At 38.5% G+C, this 25,190-nt stretch overlaps 1 protein-coding gene across 2 annotated transcripts in view; it reads right to left on the bottom strand.

The window, feature by feature from the left end:
- Positions 1-23,577, bottom strand: part of GRM3 (glutamate metabotropic receptor 3) — a 208,925-nt gene extending 185,348 nt beyond the window's left edge. For both annotated transcript variants that reach the window (XM_025471513.3, XM_025471514.3), the window contains exon 1: positions 22,606-23,577. The gene's annotated coding sequence lies outside the window, so the exon portion shown is untranslated. The remainder of the gene's footprint in view (positions 1-22,605) is intronic.
- Positions 23,578-25,190: the final 1,613 nt, after the last annotated feature.

Genomic DNA, 25,190 nt, shown 5'->3' with positions numbered 1-25,190 from the left:
GTCTCCTATGACAACCTTAGCGTCAAAGATTTATTCTGGGTAGTTAAGTTATACAGCAAAATATCTGATGTGAATTTTGGCAAGAAATTGACTAAGTGGGTAACTTGCCAGGAACAGGTATCCATATGGAATAAACAGAAGTAATGAAGATAGGTAAAAGCATGCTCATCAGGGGGCTGCATCTCTGAATTAACTTCCTAATTTGCCCTGATAGAGTGGCATTAAGCTCATCAGTACCTCAATCTATCTTTTTAGTAAGATGTGCTTCATAAACAAGCTCATTTTCTCATGAAAAAAAAATAAAGCAAAGCAAAACAATAGCTGGTTTGGATACTACAATTCATTAGGAAAAAAGGTTTTCTAAAACTTGAAAGGGCTATTTGGGGAATGTGAATAAGAAAGAAAAAATTAGCTTTAAAAGATCAAACTCTGGCTTCCAGAGAGGGCTATTCACTCTTAAAGATAAAATCTCTCATTAAGAGATGCTCAGGTTTTAGATGAAAAAAAAAAAAAATACCAGAAACATACTGATGATTCCACGTATTAGTTCTAAGGCAGTTATTTTAATTCCCTTCAGGAGAAGTGTGCTAAACTGAGAGAGGTGATGTTTTGTGAATAGAGTCATGTTTTTGACTGTAAAGAAGTAGTGTGATTTCTTGAAGCATCTTTCCATTTACTCCCATGAATAAGATGTTTTCTGGAGTTAAGCTAGAGAAAAGGAAAGCTAATCAGATCATTTTCTGTTCTATGCGATGCGAGATTCTTTCTCTCTATAAAATGGGTTATTAATTCCCCAAATGTTATCCTAGATTCCTCTGCCTATTAAGAGAAGCTTAAAATCTCTAAGGAATTATTTGACTTTCAATATCTCATGCTTTTGTTAAAATACATTTCAACTTGCTCCTGTAATTAACATTAACATCAAGTTCTTATTTCTAACTTCAAGGCTCTCAGAAAGTGAGGATTACTATATAATTTAGATAAAAATGATTAGAGGGTAAAAGTCTTCACAAAACGTGAATGATGGAAAATATGTCTAACAGCCCACTTTACTGCATAGCCCTCGAACTTGTTCTTCCTAAGATTTTGCCGAATATCTGTAAATGTCTGACACTCTGAGTTAACATTTAAAAATACGCATTAGTTTCATAATCACTGCAGTGCAGAAGTTATTAAAGCTCCAGCAGTTTGGCATGAAAGAAACCAGGAAATATTCTGCATTATTTCGCCTCTTGTACCACGTGATAATTTATATGGAATCTTCACTTTCTTAATTTTAGAACACACATATAATCTTCATAAACATAAGAAATATAACATATGGTTCATAGAAGAGACTATAAAATTCATAGTGGTTTCTCTAAAGAAAATTCTAAAAAGATCAGTGGAAATCATTTGATTAGTGAATCTATATTAATTAATATTCAGACTGGATTATAAAAAGAGAATTGAATTAGTTTGACCGATAGTGGGGGGATTATTAATATTAGATAAAGATTAAGAAACTTGGAACAGTGGATATGACTCCAGATGCAGAAGTATTTCAGCTTTGGTAAGATTCAGCAAATATTTAATAAGCACCTACTATGTGCCTGACCCAAATAGGTAATTTTATATTTGTTACCTTCTTTGACCTGAACAACATTGCAAAGTAGATGGTATAATGAGGTTTGAAGAAATGTAATAATATACCTTCCAGGATAGGACAGCTGATAAATGACACAATCAGAATTCATAGCATGTTCGCCTAACACCAAGTGTGGTGCTCATCTTCATTGTGCTTTTTCTCTCAAATATATTCAGTTTGGCAGCATAGGAAGAAAACAGAACTAAAAAATAGATTTCCTCATGTATCAGGTAATAGTTTGACTAATGAAAAATATGTCTTTCTGAACAGACTTTCCCAGCTACCACAATCAACAGTGATACTGAGAATAAAACTCTCATGTTCTAAAACTTGCATTAGACTTATTTTGAAGTCTTTGGCTATCTTTGCCAGAAAGTGGAGAGACAGAAACAAGAAAACTCATCTTCCTAATATTTTCATAGCAGTCTCTCTTCTTGCTATTAGAATGATGCTAGCCAGGACTCCACAAGGGTATTGCTATCACTTCTCTTCAGTCCTTACAAGGTTGAGTGGAATTAGGGGGGTGTCTGGGCAGCCCACTTGGTTAAGCATCAGACTCTTGGTTTCAGTTCAGGTAGTGATCTTGGGGTTGTGAGTTCTAGCCCCACATTGGGCTCTGTGCTCAGTACAGAGTCTGCTTAAGATTCTCTCTCTCTCTCTCTCTCTCTCTCTCCCTCTCCCCCCACCCTGCTCGCTCTTTAAATAATAAAGAAATAAATCTTAAAAAGAGTGGAATTAGGGATATGTGTGACTTTGGATTTACTAGTATACATGGCAGGAGGAGGTGAGTATGTAGCTGAATTTTGTGGTAGTGTTAGTGAATCTCTCTCTAGGGGCTTCTCAGCCAACTGCTTGTACCACAGTTGTGCAGGCTGTACTGGGTGGAGATGGTTTTGTCACCCCTTTTGGATAAGCTTAGTATGGCTTCTGAATGCATTGTTTGTTCCAAAATCCCTAAGACACAATGGATATTCATCAACAAGGACTTTTTTGTTTTTAGTGTGTCAAAAACAATTGGGATAAGCAATGCCTAGAATGTGATGTCTGCTTCTAATGCATAAATAATTTCAAGCTTTCCACAAAAGGAATGATATATTGATGTCATAGCAGGCACTTGATAAATGCTTATTTTTTTTTTGATAAATGCTTATTGACGGATCGCTTGATTGACTCATTGTGAATGTCCTGAAAAACTGTGTAAACATCAAGATGAAATTTTACATCCATAACACGTCTCACCAAATCTTTTCAGTCTTTAATTCCTAAAATTTTTCTTTAAGTCATCCACTCATTATTTTTGCCAACTCTGCCCAAACTACCATCTTCTGTGTTCTGAAGTCCTATTATCTAGTCTACCTGTATGCATTCAGATCCTTTCACCCTCATCCATTCTCCATAGACTAGTGTTTTGTTTTGTTTTAATTTGTTTTAAATACAAGAATGTATGACTCCATTCCTATTTTAAGTACTTAAATGATTTCCATTGTTCTTAGGCTAAGGACAACCCTCAACATACACAGTGTTGCTTCCTGATCTCAATATTCTGGTCACATTGGCCTTTCAGTTGCTCATAGATGCCATTCTTTCCCCTTTCTCAGGATCTCTGCTTCGGCTCAGCCTCCTGAATACAACTTTTTTTTCCTCTCCTCTTCACTTACATTATTCTCTAGTTGTCGTTTTTTCATGGAAGCCTGATTTTGGTAATATCAAACCCTCCTATTATGTGTTCCCATAGCATTGTATATCTCTTATTTTTAGCAAGCATGTAAGTTACAACTGTATATTTGAGACATTCAACTAGTCTCTCTCCTCCACTAGATAATCAACTGCACATGTACAGGAACTTGAAGGGTTTACCATTACTCTTACAATAAAATTCTTAACAAGGTCTATAAGGCCTTTTGATCTGGCCCCAGGACTCCTTCTTCAAGCTCTTCTTCAGGGAATTATGTCACATAATTCAATCAAAGTTAAGAAACATTTATAGGTTGTCTTTTAACCCATGTTGCATTCTATTCCATTCCATTGCATTCCATTGCATTGTCCACTATTACTGCAAAGCTATACAAATGAGGAGTAGTAACTCTATTTCCTCAAATTCAATTTTCATCTCTGTCCCCTCTGAACAGTTTTCTATATTCCGATTCTATGGTAATTTCCAAAGGCTTTTAAGAGACCAAATGTATTCATCTCATTAGTTTTTAGGATCAAGATGCTAAAATTTTGGTCCCATCGGTTATCTGAGCTACTTTGCCCTCTCAGTTACTATGGACTTCTCAGAACACTTGCTTTTGTTTTCATGATCACCATTTTTTCTTTTTTTTTTAAAGATTTATTTATTTATTTGAGAGAGAGAGAGAGAAAGAGAGAGAGAAAGCACACAAACCACAGGGGAAGGGGCAAGGGCAGAGGGAGAGAATCTTGAGCGGACTCCCCACTGAGCTCAGAGCCCAACTCAGGGCTCACTCTCACAACCCTGAGATCATGACCTGAGCCAAAGTCAAGAGTTGGATGCCCAACTGACTGAGTTACTGGTCTCCCCATCATTTTTTCTTGTCTTGCCTCTTACTTCAGTGACCAGCACTTATCTGCATCTGTTCTCTTTTTCTGTGGATTTATAAATAGCAAGATCTTTGTTCTTGCTTGTTTACATTTATACCCTAAGACATCTCATTGGGAAAAATGGCCTCTGCTATTAGATAACAAGTAACTTATAAATACATTTACAATTTCTAGTTTAGAGGTCACTGACCATTTGCAAAAAACAAAAAAAAAACACCCAAAAAAACAAAAAAAACCTTTAATTTTCATTAATTGTATTAAAATATATTTCTTTGTACTAGCCCCATATTTGAGGCAGGTTTTGAGTTTAATGTGCTGCTTTAACTCAACAGGGGAAAAACTATAACATAAATGAGAAACTATAGTAAAAAGTCTGAATGGTTAAGTTCTGTTTAAGAACAAAATGCTAAGTTTGGTAGCTCTTGTTAGTATTAGGGTTAGATATGTTGATGTTAAAGTGTAAAGGTGAAGATACATTAAAAGTAATTTTATATTAGAATATGTGTAGAAAATTCTCATTAAAGCAGGCTGTGTTTTTGTATGAATTCACATCTTGAAAAAGTTCTCTTTAAGATCAAAGTTATTCATGAGACATTTTTTAATAGACAATTCAGAAAAATAGCTGGTTATATGAGAAGGATGTTTGAGCCAAAGACAGATATACTAAGATTCTTTAAAATACATAGGTCTTAGATATACATAACATCAAATATTAAAACAATTCTTTCCATTAGCATTTATTAATTTCCTCTTGATGGTATAAAGGCAAACACTACAGAAAGATATTAAAATCGGTGAACTATGACAATATACTCTGTAGGTCAACATAAGTAGCTCATTATAACTCAACTAATATTTATTGAGGGCTCATTGTGTCCAATGTCTTTATTTCCTCATTCCTTCCTCCATTATTTCATTTACCCACTCAACATTTGACTGGGACATAGCTTTCCCTACAAGAAATGTGCAGAGATTAATAAAACAATTCTTATTTTCAAGTAGAGATCATAAAAGTATTAAGAAATAATTCCTGATTCTGGTAATGAGATATCAAAACAAGTAATTCTGCATTTTGAAACCAGATGAAAGAGAGTTTTCCATTTATAACAATATGTAAAACATTAAAAGTAAATTTGATTCGGATATTTACAATTATTATAGAACATATAGTGTATAAGATAGGCAGTTAGTGTGCTTGCAACTAATGTATACCTTTAAATATGGTACTATTCATTGTAAGATTTACCCTGAAATTTTTAAAAATTTATTTATTTATTTATGAGAGAGAGAGAGAGAGAGAGAGAGAGAGAGGCAGAGACACAGGCAGAGGGGGAAGCAGGCTCCATGCAGGGAGCTCAACATGGGACTCGACCCTGGGAATCCAGGATCATGCCCTGGGCCAAAGGCAGGTGCTAAATCGCTGAGCTACCCGGGCTGCCCAGATGTACCCTGAATTTAAGAACAACGCTTTAGAAAAGAAATATTATTCCATAAAATGTACGCATAAATTGAATTATATCTTAATTACAGAAACATTAAACTGTGAAAGGAAAGTGTCTATTACACTCTGTGGAGGAATTATAATAGTAAATCAATTTACAAGCTGATGGTGGTATCTAGCGTCAGTTGATTTATTGATTAGTTTATGATTTTTGATGTCACTAAAGAAACACATTTTGCAATTAATTTCAGAACAACATTGGCAGCAGAACGCTTTTTATTCTGTAAAATTTGAATTGGTCCCATGTACATGTTCCAGTGCCATTCAATTCAGATTACTTTTAAAAAAATTGTTCAAGAATACTTTGTTTCATAATTATACCAAATTCCTTTTAACTTCAGGAAAAGAACATTAGAAAATGTGTTCCTTTGGGTCCACATTCCATTGAGGGCGACTTAAGTTTTTAAAAATCCTGAGCAATATTGTCATTATTTTCTGTAAGTGCTGCACAATACAACCATAAGCTACTTAAAGTCAAATCTGCAGATACCCAGTACCTACTACAGGGTCAGATATATCCAGAAAGTACTCATTCAAAGTTTCTGGGAAGAAGAGACAGATGTGCCAAAATATGCTAAGTTAAATAAAGTGGAGGCATTTTTACATGTATGTATGTTAAGACTCAGAGCATTCCCTTCTCTCAGTCATCATCTGTGCATTTTATATTGCAGTATCTTTTCCTTTTTAAAAGCATTAAGCAAATCTTAATACTAAGAAAAAAGGAAAGATACTTCATTTGGGGTGACTCTTAAGCCTCCAGCATTTTTTTAGGAAAGCCCAAAGTAGCCATATCTGTTTCCCTATAGACTTTATTGACTCATTTCTGCCAAAAAATTAGATGAAGGATTATGATGCCACTTACTATTTTTAAAAAATCTTTCAAATGTATAGTTTTAAAATTGTGAATAAAGATCTTTAAGGGCAGGGACCATTTTTGTTTTGTTTTGTTTTATGTTTTTGCTTAGCTTGTATGGCCTAACAGAGTACAAATTTGATATATGTGCTTAATTAACAGCTGTTGAATGGGTGAATGAAAATATCATGATTAAGTGAAGGAGCTTTAGAGTTGGCATCATAAGGTAACATTAAATAGCTAATTGAAATGGTATATACATGCATGGGAATAGCCAATATGAATAAGTTAGAATATTAATATTTTAATTTTTACCATCAAAATTAACAAATCAACATTTAACAGTGTTGCTGTTTATCTGCAAATGCTCAAACCTCCTCTTTGCTAGAACTGCATGGACTAGTTGATGAACCAAAAATAGATAAAGTGTTCACTAAATGCTATTATAATCAATACAACTAATGAAGCCATGTAAACCACAAGCTTTATATATCTTCATGGATGAGCAAGTTTCGATCTTGTAGTCAGACTGAGGATGTTGTCAAGCATTTTTCTTAGGAAATATTTATAACCAGATTATCAAAATAAATATTTTCAAACATCCTAGGTTTTTTTTTCTTCCTTTTGCCGATTGGATTATTATGTTCACCTTTTCCTCTGTGTTTGTTTTGGGAATTAGGGTTTTCCAAAAAGCTCATGTGCTGTTAAGAACTGTCTCTAGATATTGAGTTTACATTACAAACAAGCAAAAATTCCCAGTCTGTCAGAGATCTTCTCCTAGGATACAAGGAAAAGCAAAGTTCAGCTAAACTGCACAATTAATTCGCCATCACTTGTGAATAGAGAGAAAAGGTTGCTTTAAGCTGTTCTTTCCTCCTCCTAGGGATTTAAGGTCAGTTTCAAGAAGCAAAATTACTATTCTTTCAAAGTTGCCTCTCTTGATTTGTATTCCTGTAATTATCTTCTCAAGATCTCTTCCTTTTTAACTTGTAAACTCAGCTTAATAAATCAATTCAAGAATTAGATACATGTAAATAAACATACATATTCTGAGAGCTGGTTGGACAGGAAAAGGAATAAAGTAGGACAATTTCCTTTCCTGCCCACTGGTTTCACCAATATATCAATTAGTTACTTTTGTCTTATACAAAGGATTCTGGTATTTCCCACCCCCCCCCCAAAAAAAATAAGAGAAGGGTTTTTTTTCTTTTTTTTCAAAATCTATTTCTTTTAACATAAAGAAGAAGAGCACTGTCATTCTGCCTTTTCAAGCTGTGGACAAATTCTGGAGATCAAAAGAACAATGTTTTTGTGTGTGTGCGTGTGAAGAAATAAAGGCTTAGAAGTGGCCCTTTTACTTGCATCCGACTCTTAAGCTACTGAAATTAGAAGGCTTTAAGTGAAAATAGGGAGCATAAACAGTTAAATATAATCTACCCAATAATATTAGCAAGTTGAGCCAATATTGGATTCTACCACTGATTTTTATTTTCTACAAAGAGCTCAGAATGTCACTAGGTTTTGAGTTGTTTTTTATTTTTAAATGAAGAATATAATTCTTCCAAAATGCTTTTATAGATTAAAGATTCTAGTTTTGGGATGATTTCACAAGAGAGGCAGTATAGTTGACTGATCATGTTCATGAGCTAAAACTGCTGGATCCAAATCCTAGCTATACCCTTACCATGTCACCATGGCAGGGTGCCTCAGTTTCCTCCTTTGTGAAATAGGAATAATAATGGTACCTACTTCAGAGGACTGGAGTGAGAACTAAATGAGTTAATATGGGTAAAGCAAATAAACAGTGCCTGGCATATTGTAAGTATTTAATAGAAGTTATTGTTCACAGTATTCTCTGCATTCTCTGCAAATGCTATAGAGAATATATGTGTGAGCCACATTTATTTCATTTTGAGAAGCAGTGTAACAGAGTTTGTATCAAATGGAACACCTTACAGTGTTGTTGAGTAAAGGCTGTGGAAACTAGTATTATCAAAGGGGATTTATGGATCCTCTTCTCTGAAAATGTCTGAAATGTGTTTCTATTTATGAAAATTACAGGGAGGAGTAAATCTGCCAGGAAGTTTTCTTGGGATGTTGATTCAAGTCTCGGTTTTTATGATTATTTACCTCTATTTATCTGCTACTCATATTTCACTGTTTAAGGTGACATGAAGAGGAAAAATGCTTGCAATATGAGCACAAGTGGAGGAATAAGGAAATTTATCACTAATATTATTAGTGATTTTGCTATTAAGACAGAAATTAAAATACAAATTTATCGACAGGATCCATTGATTTTGAAGTATATTGATTCTGACTTGGGATGCTGAATTCTATTGTCTTTATTGACAAAGGTGACTTAAACTATATGACTAAAAGGAATCTTAAAAAATCAATACTCAATTTTAAAGATGAGGAAAATGAGCTCTGGAGTGATTTAATTAACCATACTCCAATAAATATGTATTGATTTTCTACTATATGATACTTGCTCTATTGGGTAATAGAGAGACATCTGTGAACAAGCAAGCCTGGTCTCTGTCTCTTTAGCACTAAAAGACTACAGTGGGGAGATAGGTGACAATAATAAAGCGTGACGAAGGGAAGTGCAGGCAGCTTGGGGTATGCACAGCAGCAAGAAGCAACCTGCAAGGGGAAGTCACAAGTGGTACAGAATTCTAATTAAGCCCTGAAATTTTTAATTGAGTGGGCCAGTGCTCTGGGAAGTTGCCCGGCCTGTGAGAAGGTTGGGGCTGAGAGGGAGGGCAAAGCATGCAAGCCATTCTGTTTGATGAGAAGAGGTGTGGGTTGAAAGGGATGACAAAAGCTGGAGGGATACACAGATCACAGTGGGCCAGGTAAAGCCTGTTTTGATTATTCCAAAGACAATGGAAATACCTTGGGAGAGTTTTAAATGGAGAGTAACATGCTCAGATTTGTGTTGAGATAATTCTAGCTATAGTCCTGTGGATGGATTTGGAGGAGTAAGCCAAGAATCAAGGAAGCCAGTGGCAGGGCTCTTGTAGAGGCTTGGCGAGAGAGAGAAAGAGAGAGAGAGAGAGAGAGAGGGAGAGAGGGAGAGGGAGAGAGAACGCTGGCTTAACCTACTATCTGTGGATAAATTCTATCAGATCATAACCACATAGAAAATAATGATTTCATTTCTAAGTCTTGTTCTCAAATAGTTATGACGTTGGTTATTACAATTTTCTTTTCACCCAAATTCCTAAAAAATAGCCATTTGTGAAGCCCTCCTTTCCCTTTATTGAAGCAGGGATTTGATACATCATGCCCTTTTCTATTGTAGAAGGAGGGAATGATTAGCTTAACTCTTTTAGCTGGTACTTGTCACCCAACATCTAATTCCTATCTACTAGGCCCTGTTTCTCTTTGTGTCTGTTAGATGCATTCTTGTTTTCTATTCCCATGGTCACTAGGCCAGCATTACATCTCACTTGTTGCCCTAACAAGCTGGCTCGTCTCCCTGAGTCCTACACCTTCGTTTCCTCACATTTAGCTTCACATTGTGCTTTAAGATTCCCCTGCTCAGATGCTTTCGGAGATTTCCCTCTGCCTGTAGGAGAAATGTTAGCCATTATTCCACCTGTTCTGAGAGTTTTAACAGGCCTGTGACCCCCATACAGTCTACCCTTAAGCCAGTTCACATACTGTTCCCCAAATATATCCACACACTGCATCTCTACCTTTGGGTAGCTCTCGATGACTTTCTCCACTTTCTGAAATCTTCACCCTTTTTTAAAGGTCCAACATTGAAGCCATTTTTTTTTTTTTGCATGATACTTTCTACATTTATACCTAGCAGAAGTGTTATTATCCACTCAGGCATCTTCTACGTGAGCTCCTGAATTTGCCTGTTACTATAGTTACGAGTTACATATACACATATCTCATCTCTCCTATTAGTTTATACATTGTTAGGGAGATTGTGATTTTTTTTTTTGCTCTGTCCTCCTCTGTGCCTTGCCCAGTGGTTTAAAAATAGTGGGAATTCAGTAAGGTTTTATTTAATTAAAATGATGTTACTTTTCATGCCAAATTTTAAAATTTTTATAGAAGTTATTTTGTTGGTGATCCAAAATGCCTTTAAGAAAATAATACAATTTAGGGAATAAAATTAAGAGTATAACAGTATTCTTACTTTGGAAGTGCAACCTGTGAAGGGAAGAAATTGATGTTAATATTTCAGCAAGAAAGATACCCAGGTAGTAAATAAAAAATGTAAAATCATATTCCTTCATTCATTAAATATATGTTAAAAATCATGATGTGAAAAAAAATTACTATGCATTTCATTCATTATTATAGACTGTTGAAAAGATAAGGTCTTTCTCCTTTTGGAGCTAATTCTAGGAAGGCAGACTGATGGATGTTTTAGCCACATCTTGAATTATTTCACAGGCATTGATTTCTGTAAGTCTTTATTCAGGTAGCCCCATAAAAAACATTTTTTTCTGGGTCATAAAAAGTTATAATATTTTTTACTTAGGCTTTATTACCATACTTCTATATACCACAAGCATCTATTGGTATAGTGGTACTGAGGCATTTTGCTAAATTCACACTTACGTCAGAAACCACAGACCTCTAAGTGAGCAAATGCACTACATTCATTATGTCAAAGTATGGTCAACGGATGTTCATAAGAGAGAGAGAGAATAAGGAAATGCACCAAACCATATAGCAGCACAGAATGGGCTAGGTTTGACTCCATACTGGGAAATACAGAGGATAAGAGACGTTTAGATGTTTTGGCAGTGGAGAAGTACAAAAATGTTGCTGCCCTGGTCCACATGCTGAGTGTTGTTCCTGCAAGAATGTGTGTTTTTTTGTAAACCAAAGTGGGGTAAGGGACATAAGACAGAGAGAAGGAGAGACCCGCAATCCCACAGAAAGGGCTAGAGGGGCAATGAGACCCCAAAGGTGAGTCTCTCTAGTATGTACTGCTGAGAGAGAAGGTGCTAAAGACGTATGTTCAGACAAAGGGAAATTTATGTCAAGGAGTTGAGGTAAGATCCTCAGCAATGAAGAAAGAAGTCTCAAAACACAAAACACACACACACATATACTTTAAGAGGGAATCAGCTCTAAAATCTGGGAGCCCCAGAGCATGTGGTACCTGTTAGATAAGAACTTCTTGTTTCACATACCAGTTATGGTTATGCCCTCCCTCCATCCCCAACTTTGGAAGAGTCAGAACTTGAGTTAATAAGAGAAACAAGGAACAGTGGAAGAGAAGACAACCTTAGGAGATTTAGATCATTCTTTCTCAACTCCCCACTTTTAGGTGCCTGTGGGGACAGAGAGGAGTCTTGACTTTAAAGTTTCAAGTTTTAATTATTACATGGGTCTAGTTTTTGTAATGGGGGTTATAACTAAGGTTTATCATTTAATTACGTCAGAGTATAGTATATTTTACTGAATGTATTTTAAAGGGGCGATAAGAAATGAAAATCAGTTGGCTTTCTGATTTTCTTCCATAAATTATTGTTCTTCCTGCCTATTACTCAGGTCAAAACAATATTTCACTATTGAAGCCCATAGCTGATGAGGATCACACGAATATTGTGGATAAAAATGGCTTTGGTAGGACAAATTAAGCATCATTAGTATGGACTTAAATAAGGTGAGCTTTGAAATTGGCCTTAAAATACAGGTTTGTAGAAAAGAGGCAGGAAGCACATTCTAAATGAAGTTGTGACCATAGAGATGCTCAAAGGTCTATTTTGTGTACAAACAGAAAATCTGGGTAGAAGAGAGGATCCTACTGAGAAAGAAAGGTTGGAAAGATTCATTGGGAATATACTTACAGAAAAGCTTGACAGCCAAGTTAGGAAGTTTAAACTTCCTTTTCAAATGATGAGTTCATATTTAGTGCCCTTTAAACCAGGGAATGGGATGAGAAATTTGGTTATTCATCAAAATGCAACTGGTAGCTCAATGTTGCCTTTTCCAAATCCCCACCTTCTTCTCTATACATCAGGATATCATATTTTACCGTTTTGTCACATCATTGTATTTTCTCTAGAGCACCTTAGTTCTCTTGTTCATTTTCTGACTCTCACTATTCATTGAAAGCTGAATGAGTACAAAAGTCCTTCTAAATTCTTTTGGTTGTTCTTCGCTGCTACAATATCCCTAGAACAATGACTGGACACACATCATAGGCATTTGCTAAATAGCTGGCAAATAAATAATGAGGAGGGAGTGACTGGAGTAAGTGAACTGTCACAGAAGATTGGGGGACAAGTGATGGGAATAGGGTTAAGGTTTTGGCAGTAGTTGGAGAGAAAAGAAGACATGCACAGGATGAGTTATGAAGGAAAGATCAAGAGAGGACCACACAGAAAAAAAAAATGCCATTGGCAATTCCAAGATCTTGAACTATTTTCTGGGGAAATGATGGTGCACCTCCTAGAATCTGGAAATAAGAAGGAAGGCACTGGTTTGGATTGGTGTTGGACTTTTAGCTCTCACTAGATAGAACTCTGTGTCAGTGGGAGAGGCTGGTGGAAGGGCCATTATCCGTATAAGCACTGCAACCACCACAGAGGGTAAAGGAAGCCAGGATCTGCCAGGGACACAGTGTAACTTCCAGCAATTTAATGTTTTTTTGTGCCTGAGACAGCCTGAGCTTTAACAATTCAAATGTTTTTTAATGTTGGGGAGAGTGGGGAGATGTGGTCTATTTTTTTAGTATTATTATTGCTTTTCACTTCATGAAGTCAGTTATTAAGTGTGGAATGTAAATGAACACAAAGAGGTTGCTCAGGCCCCCTAGGAAGTGAGCTGGTGGCCCAGCCCAAGCCTGCCCAACCCCCTGCTGCCCATCCCTCATTCCCTCTTCAGTCTTTTCCCATGTGGCTCTGAACACTGCTTCGGAAACTATCTTTGGCAGTATTTGTGAGGATTGCCAGCTTCAGCTAAGCAACCATTCACTTGAACGAAGTAGAAGCTGAGTGGAGAATGTATAAGAAGTTGCCAAATGAGGTTTTTATTTTTTCTCCCTCTCGGCAGATCCGGAGGGCAAAGGGGGGAACTGTGACAAATAATGTTTTCCCACATCCCCCAGCTCAAAGGGATATAGTTGTACAGACAATTTGAGTTTTAAGTGTGTAGTTATCGAAATCAAGAAGCATTTCTGTTTTTAGAAATAGAATATTTTCATTCATACTACTCTTCAAATACTGGTATTTTAATAAATATGTATCAAGTTTGTGTATCGTAGTGGAGTTTGCTATAGGTAATAAAAGGAAAATTTCCTTTCAATGAAAACACTACGAGGTTTCCAGAAAATGAATCTATTACACAATCATGGGGACTGCACTTCATTAATCCAGCTTAATTAATTAATATTCTGGCTTGCAGAATTTATTTTGAACAACTGGTTAATCTAATGAGAGTGGACTTGCTGTGGAGACTAATTTTGTAGAGTGATTCATTGGGTGTTCCATGTATGACCATTATTCTATGTCTAATTGTTATGGACTGAACGTGTCTTCCTTTCCTCCCATACCAAAATTCATCTTTGAAATCCCAATGTGCTAGTACTTGGAGGTGGGACCTTTGGAGGATAACTAGGTTTCAATGAGTTTACAAGGATGGGGGCTCCCATAATGGGATTAGCATATTTGTAAGAAGAGGAAGAGAGACCAGAACTCCCTTTCCTCACCATGTGAAAGGTGGTCCTTCAGGAAGTGGGCTCTCAACAGCAACAAAATCTGTTGACACCTTGATTTTGGGCTTCTCAGTCTTCAGAATTAAGAGAAATACACGTCTGTTGTTTTAGCCACCCAGTCGGCAGTATTTTGTTACAGCAGCCTGAGCAGACTAAGACAGTAGTGCTTCTAAGACTCGAGTATGCATGAGAATAATCTGCAAAGGCATTTGATACGTGTATTGCTGAATCCCAAACTAAACAACATCAGCCTGGGATACGTCTGCCCCAGTATTCTTCATTTCAAGTACACTTCAAAGTGATTGTGAGGGAGGCTCTTCCAGGCAATAATTTGATAAATACAATTTTCAGCAGAGTCAAGATGATTGTTATTTGTATAGTAGATGGGAGGGTGGGAAGGAAAGGCTGCCCCACCTCTGACTTTGTCTTTAAACTTTCTTATTCTCTCCTATTTATCTGTTCCAACTTTCTCTGTCTGAAGAATATACTTAAAGTTAGTGGATTCCCTCTATATCACATAGCAACAAATAGGATTTTAGGATTTAATTTAATCTAATTAATGAATTATTTAATTAATTTATTTCAAGTAGGCTCCATGCTGGTCATGAACTCTATGGAGGACTTGAACTCATACCCTGAGATCAAGACCTGAACTGACATAAATAGTTGGATGCTTAACCTACTTAGCCACCCAGGCACCTCCAGCTTTAGGATTTTAGAAGGATAAAATGGGGAAGATGAGCACTCTATAATATCACAATCTTTTCCTACCAGGGCTTGCTTTGTTCAATAATCACAGTGAAGGTCTCTTCTAAAATTTCTACATCATGTTTGTTCAAGAAATCATAGCCAAAGAAGGACATCTCTTAGGCAAAATTGTCAAGTAGGACAAATTATAGTTGTCCATTCTGCAACTTTCCACCATAGAAGAAGTTGGCTTTTCTTAAAAAAAAAAAAAAAAAAAAAAAAAAAAAAAGAACCTATAAATCCAATGTATTGGAAGGTTGGTGAACTACATGGATTACATGGACTCAGAAACATATGGTCTTTTATGCTTTTGGGATGAAACAACTTAGTTTAAAATTCAGAGAATTTAATGAACCAAGGAAGAAACTTTTCTTGGAGGGAGGTAGGGTAAAAGCCTTCTTCAAAACATTTTTCCTAAAAGCAGGTTTTAAGCAAAGTCTATGGAGGAGATATATCAGGAATCTACGTTCTATGTCTTGGCTCCTTATTAATTCCGAAATGAGGTATGGTCTAATCACCAATATATCTGGACTTGACAGTAATCACTAGGATTAATGCATCAGAATGTGGAGGTCTTTGCTTCTTTATAAGATGCTTCAAGATAGAAACAGTTAATTATATTCTCCAGATTTCTTTATCTTCTTGAGGCAGATACAAATTCCAACTGTTTTCGACCTTGTAGTGCCATCTCCCAAATTGGCATGCATTTCAGTATATTTTGTGAAAGCAGTTTCCGTTATTTTATATTCACCAACACATGGCACATTGAAATTGTTAAGCAAAATATAAAATATTATTAGTAATCTATCTACTATTTATTATTAACAATCAAAGAAAACAGTCTCCACCAGATGGAGGGACAGGTCTGTGATATTTATTCATTTTTTTATGCCCATGAAATACTCTAGCACAAATTACAAATCAGAGAAACACTTTCATGTAAAGACTCATATTTCAGCTCTTGGATTGTCTGGAATGAAGTATAAATTCATGCAATCAAGACAGCAGGTTTCCTGCCTATGGGAAAACAGTCATGTCAGAGAATCATATGTGGATTTTCCCAGAGCATTCTTACTGATTGACCAAGTCTTTGGAATCATCAGCAGGTCAATTGGCTCCTCTTGTTCTTAGTGTGTTTAAAAATTGAAGCCCCTAAACTTTTCCTTTTTCAAGTTGTTGTCTATGTTGTGAATAAATGCCCAAATGCATAAAATGCTAAGAATTTCTTACATAAAGAATGAATGACTATTTCAGCTGGGTAAAGAAATTTTGAATTTTTGATACAAATATTTTTATCAGTTCATTTTCCTGGCGGGAAGGAGTTAGGTTGTAAAGAGGAGAGAAACCTTAGCATTTTAGCCTTAAAAAGCAGAAATGCTATTCACCTCCAGGCCGGCTCCTTGTGAGACTCTTTACCACTGTACTTAGTTTTGCTGATTGTGGTGTTCATCGAAATCAGGCTCCAGGAAATAGAATTTGCTCACATTTTCCCACCTGCTGTTTATTCTTCAGCTTGTTAGTAAACCTCTTGTCTTCAGAGACTTTTCTGATTCTTGATTTTTTCCTTTAGTTTGAGTTAACTGTATATAATTTTGCAGTTTATTTCTCCCATTTGCATTTTGTTGCCCTTCAGAAGATACAGGGTCTGTCTGGGGATGTATAAAGGCTGAGCGTGGGGAACTCCATTGTGGGTTCTATTTCACTGGCTGGTCTCCCTCTTTGCTAAAATACGTCCCTCTACTTGAAGCTCAAAAATAACTTGAATGAAATGAATCCCGGCATAAAATTGGGAGGCAACATAGCTTAGTAGTAAACAAATAGGACTTGGAGTAAGAACATACGTTCTGAATTCCAGTTCAGTCTTGTTAACTACTTGAACTGGGGGAAATTACTTTATCTGTGTGGGCTTTCCTTTGCTGAGTAAAATGGAGATTATAGTATGTCCTTATAGGGTTCTTGTGAATGTTAAATCAAATAAGCCACGAAATGATTTAGCAGAATTCTTGGCACTTGGCAGCTGGTCAATAGTTATCATCTGTTGTTATGACATACCATTATTTTGTCATCTCACAACATCTAGCAGTGTCTCAAATACATCTATATTAGAAATTTTATTTATTGATTGATTTATTAAAGATTTTATTTATTTATTCATGAGAGACAGAGAAAGAGAGGCAGAGACATAGGCAGAGGGAGAAGCAAGCTCCCTGCGGGAAGCCTCATGCGGTACTGGATCCCAGGACTCTGGGATCACTACCTGAACCAAAGGCAGACAGACGCTCAACCGCTGAGCCACCCAGGTGCCTCTGTATTAGAAATTTTAAATCTAAACATATCTGTCAGTTAAAGAACCAGTTTTTTTTCATCCAGTTGATAATTCTGGTAGCCTTTTCACTATTCTAGAGTTTCAAGTTTAATTTTTGGAATACTTTCAGCTCTGCACAATCGTGAAATTTTGTGGGTGTTTTAACATTTTCTGTGTCCCTATTGCATGTCCAGAATCTTCTTGTGGTTATAATAGGTACTTAATAAATATTTATTGGCCTATTGCTACCCTGTCAACTACCTTTTCTTTCTGGTGGTACTCTAGTTTTGGGGGGAGTCTCCTCAAATTGTTGTAGTCTTAATAATTCCATGCTACATATATAAGCTGTAATTTTTTTCAAACTTGTGTTTAGTATCATGGTTTTAAAATTTTTGTCTCTTTGGTGCATACGTATACTCTTCCAACTGAATTTACTCAAATGTGTGTGGGTGGGTGTGGGTGTGTGCAGTGGTACACAGACAATGATAGTGAAGTAAATTCTGACAAGGAATTAAAAATGAGAGCTACCTCGGGCTTTCTATGGTGGCACCGTGTATATACGGTTTTATTTTCAAACATGATGTTTCAGTCTATGCTTGTATAGATAATACATGAATGTTTTCCAAATTGATTTCTCTGTACAGTGTACAATTTCCCATTCCACAAAAGATTACTCATTTAGTGAGGAAATATATTCTTTGTAGACACAGACTTCTTAGAAGGCCTCTGTCCCAGGGAGAAGTCACAAATATATTAATAGCCTACTTTTCCTATACCAAGAGAATTGATTTCCCCTTTGTTTCAAAGGAAAATCATTTTGGGGGTACTTTCTATGTGATGAATGGCATGATATAAACACTTTGGGGCTTCAGGAAGGAGAATACCAGTTTAAAAATTATTTATCCCATGAACTCTGATTTTACTCCCTGAAAGATATAGTCTGTTTCAGAATGCCACTTCTCCTCACTATTTCCTTAACTTAAGCCACATGAATGTTTCCGTGTACAATCTAGTGCTCACCATGCAGTGAAGAAGACAGCACTAAATTTCTGTGTTTGGCTGCTGATTCACCTTACTCCTAGACCTATATTTTGGCATCTGAAGTTGCCAAGTGTAACCTACGAACTTATTTCCTGATTATATCATTTACTCCTCTACTGTCTAGCAGAACTTGCATTTCAGTGCCTGTGACTTGGAGAAACAATTGAGTGGGATGGTGAGTCTACCAAGATATTGGCTTCAGAATCTTAAAAGAAGCCTACACATGGATGTCTTGGAACTAGATTTTAAGTGAACAAAATAAAAATCTCTTTCTCTCCTGTAGTTATTTCAGGCTTTTCTATTTTTAAAGTAACCTTCACATATGGTACCTCCATATACATCTAAATATATTCCACATAGATATATGCATGATTTGAGTTTACTTTTCATGATACAGCACAGTGATGAATTTGAGCTTAATTATACTGGCTTTTCAGATTGTGTTTTGTATGAAGGGACTACTGTATTCTAACAGAATTACTATGTATATCATGTTCACGTACGCATCTAAACTATATCCACTATTAGATTCCTAGCACATTCTATTAATTATGGAAATCACTTTGATTTCAATAGTAGAATTTACATGACAACAGCTTCTGGGGCTTCGTAGAGCATCAGACCAGAATGTCACAGAATTCCCTTGTAGTGTGGGCGTTGACAGGGTTCTGTTGACATTGAATTTGCAATGAAAATGCCTCATAATGTGCATTCGCATGGAACATTACTTAGAAAGGACCATCTCAATATTCACACAGGTCATTAATGTCAGAGATGAAAAATTTCCTCACACTTCCATTAGTAAAATAATTAGGAACATATAATCATACATATACATACCAATGACCTGAAAGATGTGTCTTAGATATTTAGAAAAGATGTCCAGATATAGAACTGTCTCCTTTGAATTCTCTCCTGTAACTGCAGAAAGCTTTTGTATTCTACAAGTCCTGTATGAATGTTAGATGAAGAGTCTAAATCAGGCAAGAGAATGGACTGATCCAGTGGGGTTATAATAAGGAGTAAGTAACAAGATAAAATAGAACCACGGGAAAATTAGGCTGAATATCACAACAGAAGTTCATAACAGGGAGAACTATTAGACTGTGAAATAGTCTTTCAAAGGAACTAGAAGAAGTCATTACTTGAGCCATTTAAAACCAGACTGGACTGAAATACTCCAAAATACAGTATGCTGTGGGGACCAAGCCTACATTAGAAGTGGAAGGAGGGGAATGACCTAATAGTTTCTACTGTTTCTGTGATTACTATGATTGTACTCATTTTATGTGTTCAGTCTTGGTAGATAATCTTCTATAATTTTATGCTACTTCTTGGGAACAGTTTCAACAAATTCATCCAATACAGAATTGGATGCATTTAGCAGAATCTCAGAAGAGATGAAAATGTACAATAAACTCTGCGTAAAATAGCAAAGCCAGATAACTACAAGTACTTTACTATTCCTTTTTTTGGGAGTAATCCTTGGAGGAGACAATTCTCACCCTGGAACTCTGGCCATATTTCACCATGCATAAACACATCCTGTCCTTCTGGTTTTCAATGGAAATTAGGTACTAATTTTCACTTCTTTTATTTAATGCTATCTTGGGATGATGTTGAGTGCAGAAGAACAAATTGAAACATTTCATCCCGAGCCAATGGGCTATATTTTGGCAGGAGGTAGCTAGGACCCTGGGAAAAAAAAAAATCATGTACCATTTTGTGACTGACATCAATAAGAGGACTAGACAAGAAAGACAAAATGTTTTGATTCGAAAAAAAAAAAAGTTTGACATGAAATAAGAAAGAGGAAAAGTTACCTAGGTAAATTGTAAAAATGTTATTATTGGGAGTCTTTCAAAATAGGACCATCCTCAATCTTGTGTGATTCTGGTTGATTACCTATCATGAAGTAGTGAAGTGAGACAGGTGAGGTGACCTTCTGACAATTATCTTAATGTTTTCACTCAAAAATACTAGTTTAAATGTAATTAAAAATAAAGATACTCACTTTATGCTATCTTTGCATTTATTCAAATTACCAAATTAAATTGCAGTAACAAAATCGGAGATGGGCTTATCAGTTTGATATGTTTAGTAATTGTGGGGTAAATCATCTGATTTATACTCATTTCTTTCCCTGTGTACACCACAACTTCTTAGAAAGACCCATCAAATACAAGTGAGTAGATCATGGAATATATTTTCATTATTTATAAAATTTTCTGTTTATGTAGCGTTCCATACATTTTCTCAACTTATTGATCATGTATTCCTAAAGTGTGAAAAATACCATTCAATTTAAATAGAAAGATGCCTCTTTCCCCTAAGTCCTCAAATTTAACCTATTCTTTGTGTTGGCATAATTTTTTATGAGTTAGGTTTCACATTTCATTGTCAATGATCTGGCTCACAGAACAGGAGGCTTTAAACCTAGGTATTTTGTGGGAGCCGGTGGGCACTCAACAGTACTAGGAGATATTCTTATCATGTATCCGTCTTTTTAGCCCAATGAATAAAGGCATTCTTGAATTTTCATTGTTTTATTTGTGAAAACATAAGTTTCAAGACTCCTTTTCTTCAGTTTCCATCCTTAGCACCTGTGTTACTCTGACTATAAATCAAGATAGCCTTGATAGGGCATGCCTATCATGCAAAATATCCGTGTACTCCTGCTGGGTGATCAGAACCTGAAAGGATGGACAGCTAAAACCTACAGGTATGAAAGGTATTTATAAATCCAAGACAATGTCACTGGGATAGGGAAAAATACCACTTTATTAAGATTCAGTGTGCAATAGCTTCCAGAATCTACTCAAATTCTGTTGAGCTGTTTTGAGCTCAAAAATGCATAACACTACAGAATCAACTAATAGAATGTCCTAAACCATCTTTGGGTAGGAACTGTATATAGTCCACGGGAGTTTAGTGTAGTAGGAGTTGAGGTGTTTTATGCCTATATTAAATATATTTACAAAAACAATTAGAGTTCCAGTAGCAGCCTTAAAATATGTGATCAGATAAACCGAGGCTGACTTAGATTTAGGTAAATGAATAATGTTTCTTTCCAGATCGATGCTTAATTTTTTCCCTAGAGAAACACAATATAGCTCTACTAAACAGTGCTAAGAGTAGGAAGCACAAATAAAATTAAGCAGAGAAAAATCAAAGGAATGCACTATGGCCGGGATCCTTAACTCACCACCCTCAACTCTCTTTTACCCCAACTCTGCATAGACCCATTAGGTCATTATCACTATTGTTTACCTTAAACACATCTTATTCGCGTAACAGTTGAAATATTTTATCAGCAAATTAGCCGACCACTTGACCACCGATCATTTAAAGTGTACAGTTTTATTATTTTCTAATCGGAATTTACAATGCTTCGAAACACTTAAAAGGCAGAGGCATGTCCCCTTAAGATACCTGTCTAAAAGTATTGTATCTTAGGGAGTCCTCCGCGTTTGTTTCAGCGCAGGGAAGGAACTAGAAGGAATCGTAAATGAAATCCTTAAGAAACAAGCTTATTGGATGTATCACCTAGTCTATTTCTGGATCGCGAATCTCCCGCCCTCTCTGAGTTACCTCCCTTGTCAGATAGGAAAATGGAACAAGATCGATGAAGAGATAAGCTCCGGGTCTGGCTTTTCGATGTTTCGCTCCAGCCCCACAGAGCACAGGGCATGGAGTTAGGGCTGCTTTCCAAGCCTGCTGGTGGGAGAGCGAGCACCCCCCCCCCCCCCCGCCCCCCGGCCGCTCCCGGCTGCAGAGCGCGTCCTGGCTGCGACGCCGGCCGGTCCCGCTGCCCGCTGCCCGCCTCCTCGCGCAACCTCCACACCCACGGAGCCGCCCGGGCGGCAGCGGGTCACCGCAAGGTTTCCTGCGCACAAAGCCTAAGGGGCCCCCGAATGGCAGCGAATCCCGGGCCCGGAGCAAGGCTAGAGGTGGTTGGCTGGCGACACTGGTCTCTCGGGGTCTGGGAGCGCTAGTCAGCCCCTCCGCCTCTGCACCCCGCACCCGCACCCCGAAGGCAGGACTGCGCCCTGAAATCTGCCTCCCTCCCGGAGACACAGACGTGCGCGCACACACACCAACTCTCACTCACGCACACCCACCTCGCCCCTGTCCCCCTCCCGCCCCACCCCCGGCAGCGCTGTAGGGACCGGTCTGGGCTCTGCCTCAACTTTCCCAGGCGCAGCCTGCCCCACGCGGCACCCGAGCCGGGCGCCCTCCAGAGGGACGCGTCCTCGTCGGGGCCCCTTACCTCGCACCGACAACTCCTGGCAGGGACTGGAGCTGGCCGCGGTGGCAGCGGCGGCGGCTGAGCCTGCACCCGGGCTCCGGCTCATGCTTGGTGCTCCTCATGCGACACAAAAGAGGTAGCTTGCCGGCTTTGTCCTTTCAGATCCGAGGAAGAACTTATTTTGCCCCCGAAATGGCCAAGTTGTGCGCGCCGCTTCCCGTCACCGTGCCCCCTGCCCCCGCCCCCTCCCGGCCGCGCGCTGGACCACTGCCCGGCGGCAGAGCATCCAGGCCTCCGGGTCGGGGGAGTGGGCAAAGGGAGGCCCGGCGGGGGCTGGGAGAGCGGGAGACCCGGCGGGCTTCGGCGGAGGGTAGGAGAGCGTTTCCCAGCCGAGCCCCCCTCGGCTTGACCGGCAAACCCACTTCCCAGGCGCGGAAAGCAACTTTCCTTCACCTTGGCCAGGCTCAAACCGCAGCATCTAATGGGGACCCTCGGCGGAGGCACGGACCTCCTGGCATTCTCTCCCTCGCACTCTCTTTCTCCTTTCCTGCCTCTCCCGTTCGCCTTTTCCCTCTCCTCCCCCTCCCCCTCCCGTAACAGGGGTGTATCTGCAGAGTCTTCAGTGAGCCCGGGCACCTAGACCAGAGGTTACTATACGCGCGCCGGGGCGGTTTTGCGAGCCGCCTCGCCTCGCTCTGCTGGAAATCCTTAGGCAGGACGGCGAAGGTGGGAGAATTTCCGAGGGGTGGGGCGGAGGGGCGCGGGGCGGCAGGAGGATCCGCGGCTCCAACTTTGAAGCTCTGCTCGAGCTCTCGCCTGCCTGCGGGAGAGCAGGGACTAATGGCCCTGAAAGAACTCTCCAGCGATCCCCGTGCCACGGGCTGGCCGCACGCCGGAGGAGAAAGGGAGAGCGGGAGCTGAGAGGCGGCGAGCGCGGCGGAGAGCCGGGTGTGCCGCTCTGCCCCCCGCACCGCCTGAGCGCACGCTGCGAGCCCCTGGAGAGGGCCGGGGCCGAACTGTCTCTGGGTCAGGCGGGAGGGAGACGCTCCTGTTTCCTAGCAACCCCCATCAATCTTCTTGGGAGAGCTCCCTCTGAAGGAATGCGATTGGACAGCCCCGGGAGGGAAGCCACGCCCCCTCAAGAATGCTGGGCTGCTGCTTTTTCGCATTCTCCTAAATTTCTTAGGTGGAATTAAGATCGGAGGGGAGTGCTCCAGCGCCTTCCTTCTCGTCCTCCTGTGCTTCCACACAGCCTCCTGGCGGCGACCCCTACCCCTCCGCTCCCACATTAGCCCTCCTCTACCCTCCTGGGGGTTGGCACACACAGGCACTGCTCTCCACAGAACCTCTTCTTTCTTCTTGAAATTAAATAAATAAATAAAAACCTTAAACCGGTGACGTAGGCACAAAAGAGAAAAAGCCACACGGAAATAGCTATAATAAGCTCCGAGCTACAGATACGATCCTAAAGGTAAAATTCCAGGGATCTCGCTATGTTTAGAAACACATTGTGCTTAATTTCAGAATCGAAAATTCGCTGCCATTAATTTTCCCAACCCTGATACACTAACTTTGTATCCTTAAACAAGGACTGAGTTATATAGAGCCGGAGACAATTAAACTCAGTGCTTCAATGCTACATTTATTCGTTAATATTTAATGTTAAGTTGTTTAACAACTGCCTGCTTTTGTAACCTAGAAATAATTTTACTACTGATTCTTTCGGAGAGCTGACAATATTTAGAAGACACGTGTACTTACATACTCCATTGTGAACACCACTAAAACTAGAAACTGGAGTATATTAAAATGACAATGTTATTAAATAGTGAAACTCTAAAAATGCTAGAAGTTCGTCTTCCAAAACCATTCTTTCTGGAATGCAACAGCAGTGCCAAAATAACAGCAAAATCATCCTTCTCTTTGTGTTTCATTGTTATTATCTAACATGTACCAAAAACGCGTTACACTTTTCTAAGAGAGAATTTTCACAATGTCTGTCCAATAGACCAGCGCACATTAAGGAGCAGTGACAGGACAAAGGAGAGCATAAGGATCTATTCACTGCAATGCTTCAGATATGCATGAAGCCATGTTGGCAGCTTTCAGTTCCTTCCAGAATGTTCCACAAGATACCTTTTCTTTTTTTTCTTTCGAAGACTATCAGAATCAGCTGAGATAGGGAGAAGTCGAAGAGATCTGATGTTTTCATTCATTAAAAATAAAAGTAGCTGTGTTTGCACAAAAGAAAGCACTGCATATGGCCTTAGCTGCATGTAGGCTACTTAACATATTGGAGTTGGTGATGTGCAGAGTCTGAAATACTGAAGCAAATTATTCATCTGTACTCGGATCTGGCCTTATGGGACACTTTCCTCTTTATCCCCTGACACATACACACAGAAATGATGAATGTAAAGACATTTCAGGCTGGTGAAAGCATATTACCTGAATTTGAATCCTTAATTGCCATCCCTTTCTAGCTGTGTGACCTATGGCGAGGTTCTTAACTTCACTTTAACTTCATTTGATCATCTATAAAATGGGAATAATAATTGCTTGTCTCAGAGTTATTTTGAGGGTTAATAAGTACCGTGTAGGCAGTA

The sequence above is a fragment of the Canis lupus genome, chromosome 14 (assembly GCF_003254725.2).
Source record: "Canis lupus dingo isolate Sandy chromosome 14, ASM325472v2, whole genome shotgun sequence".
NCBI lineage: Eukaryota > Metazoa > Chordata > Mammalia > Carnivora > Canidae > Canis > Canis lupus.
This window is presented reverse-complemented; position numbering and strand designations above follow the sequence as displayed.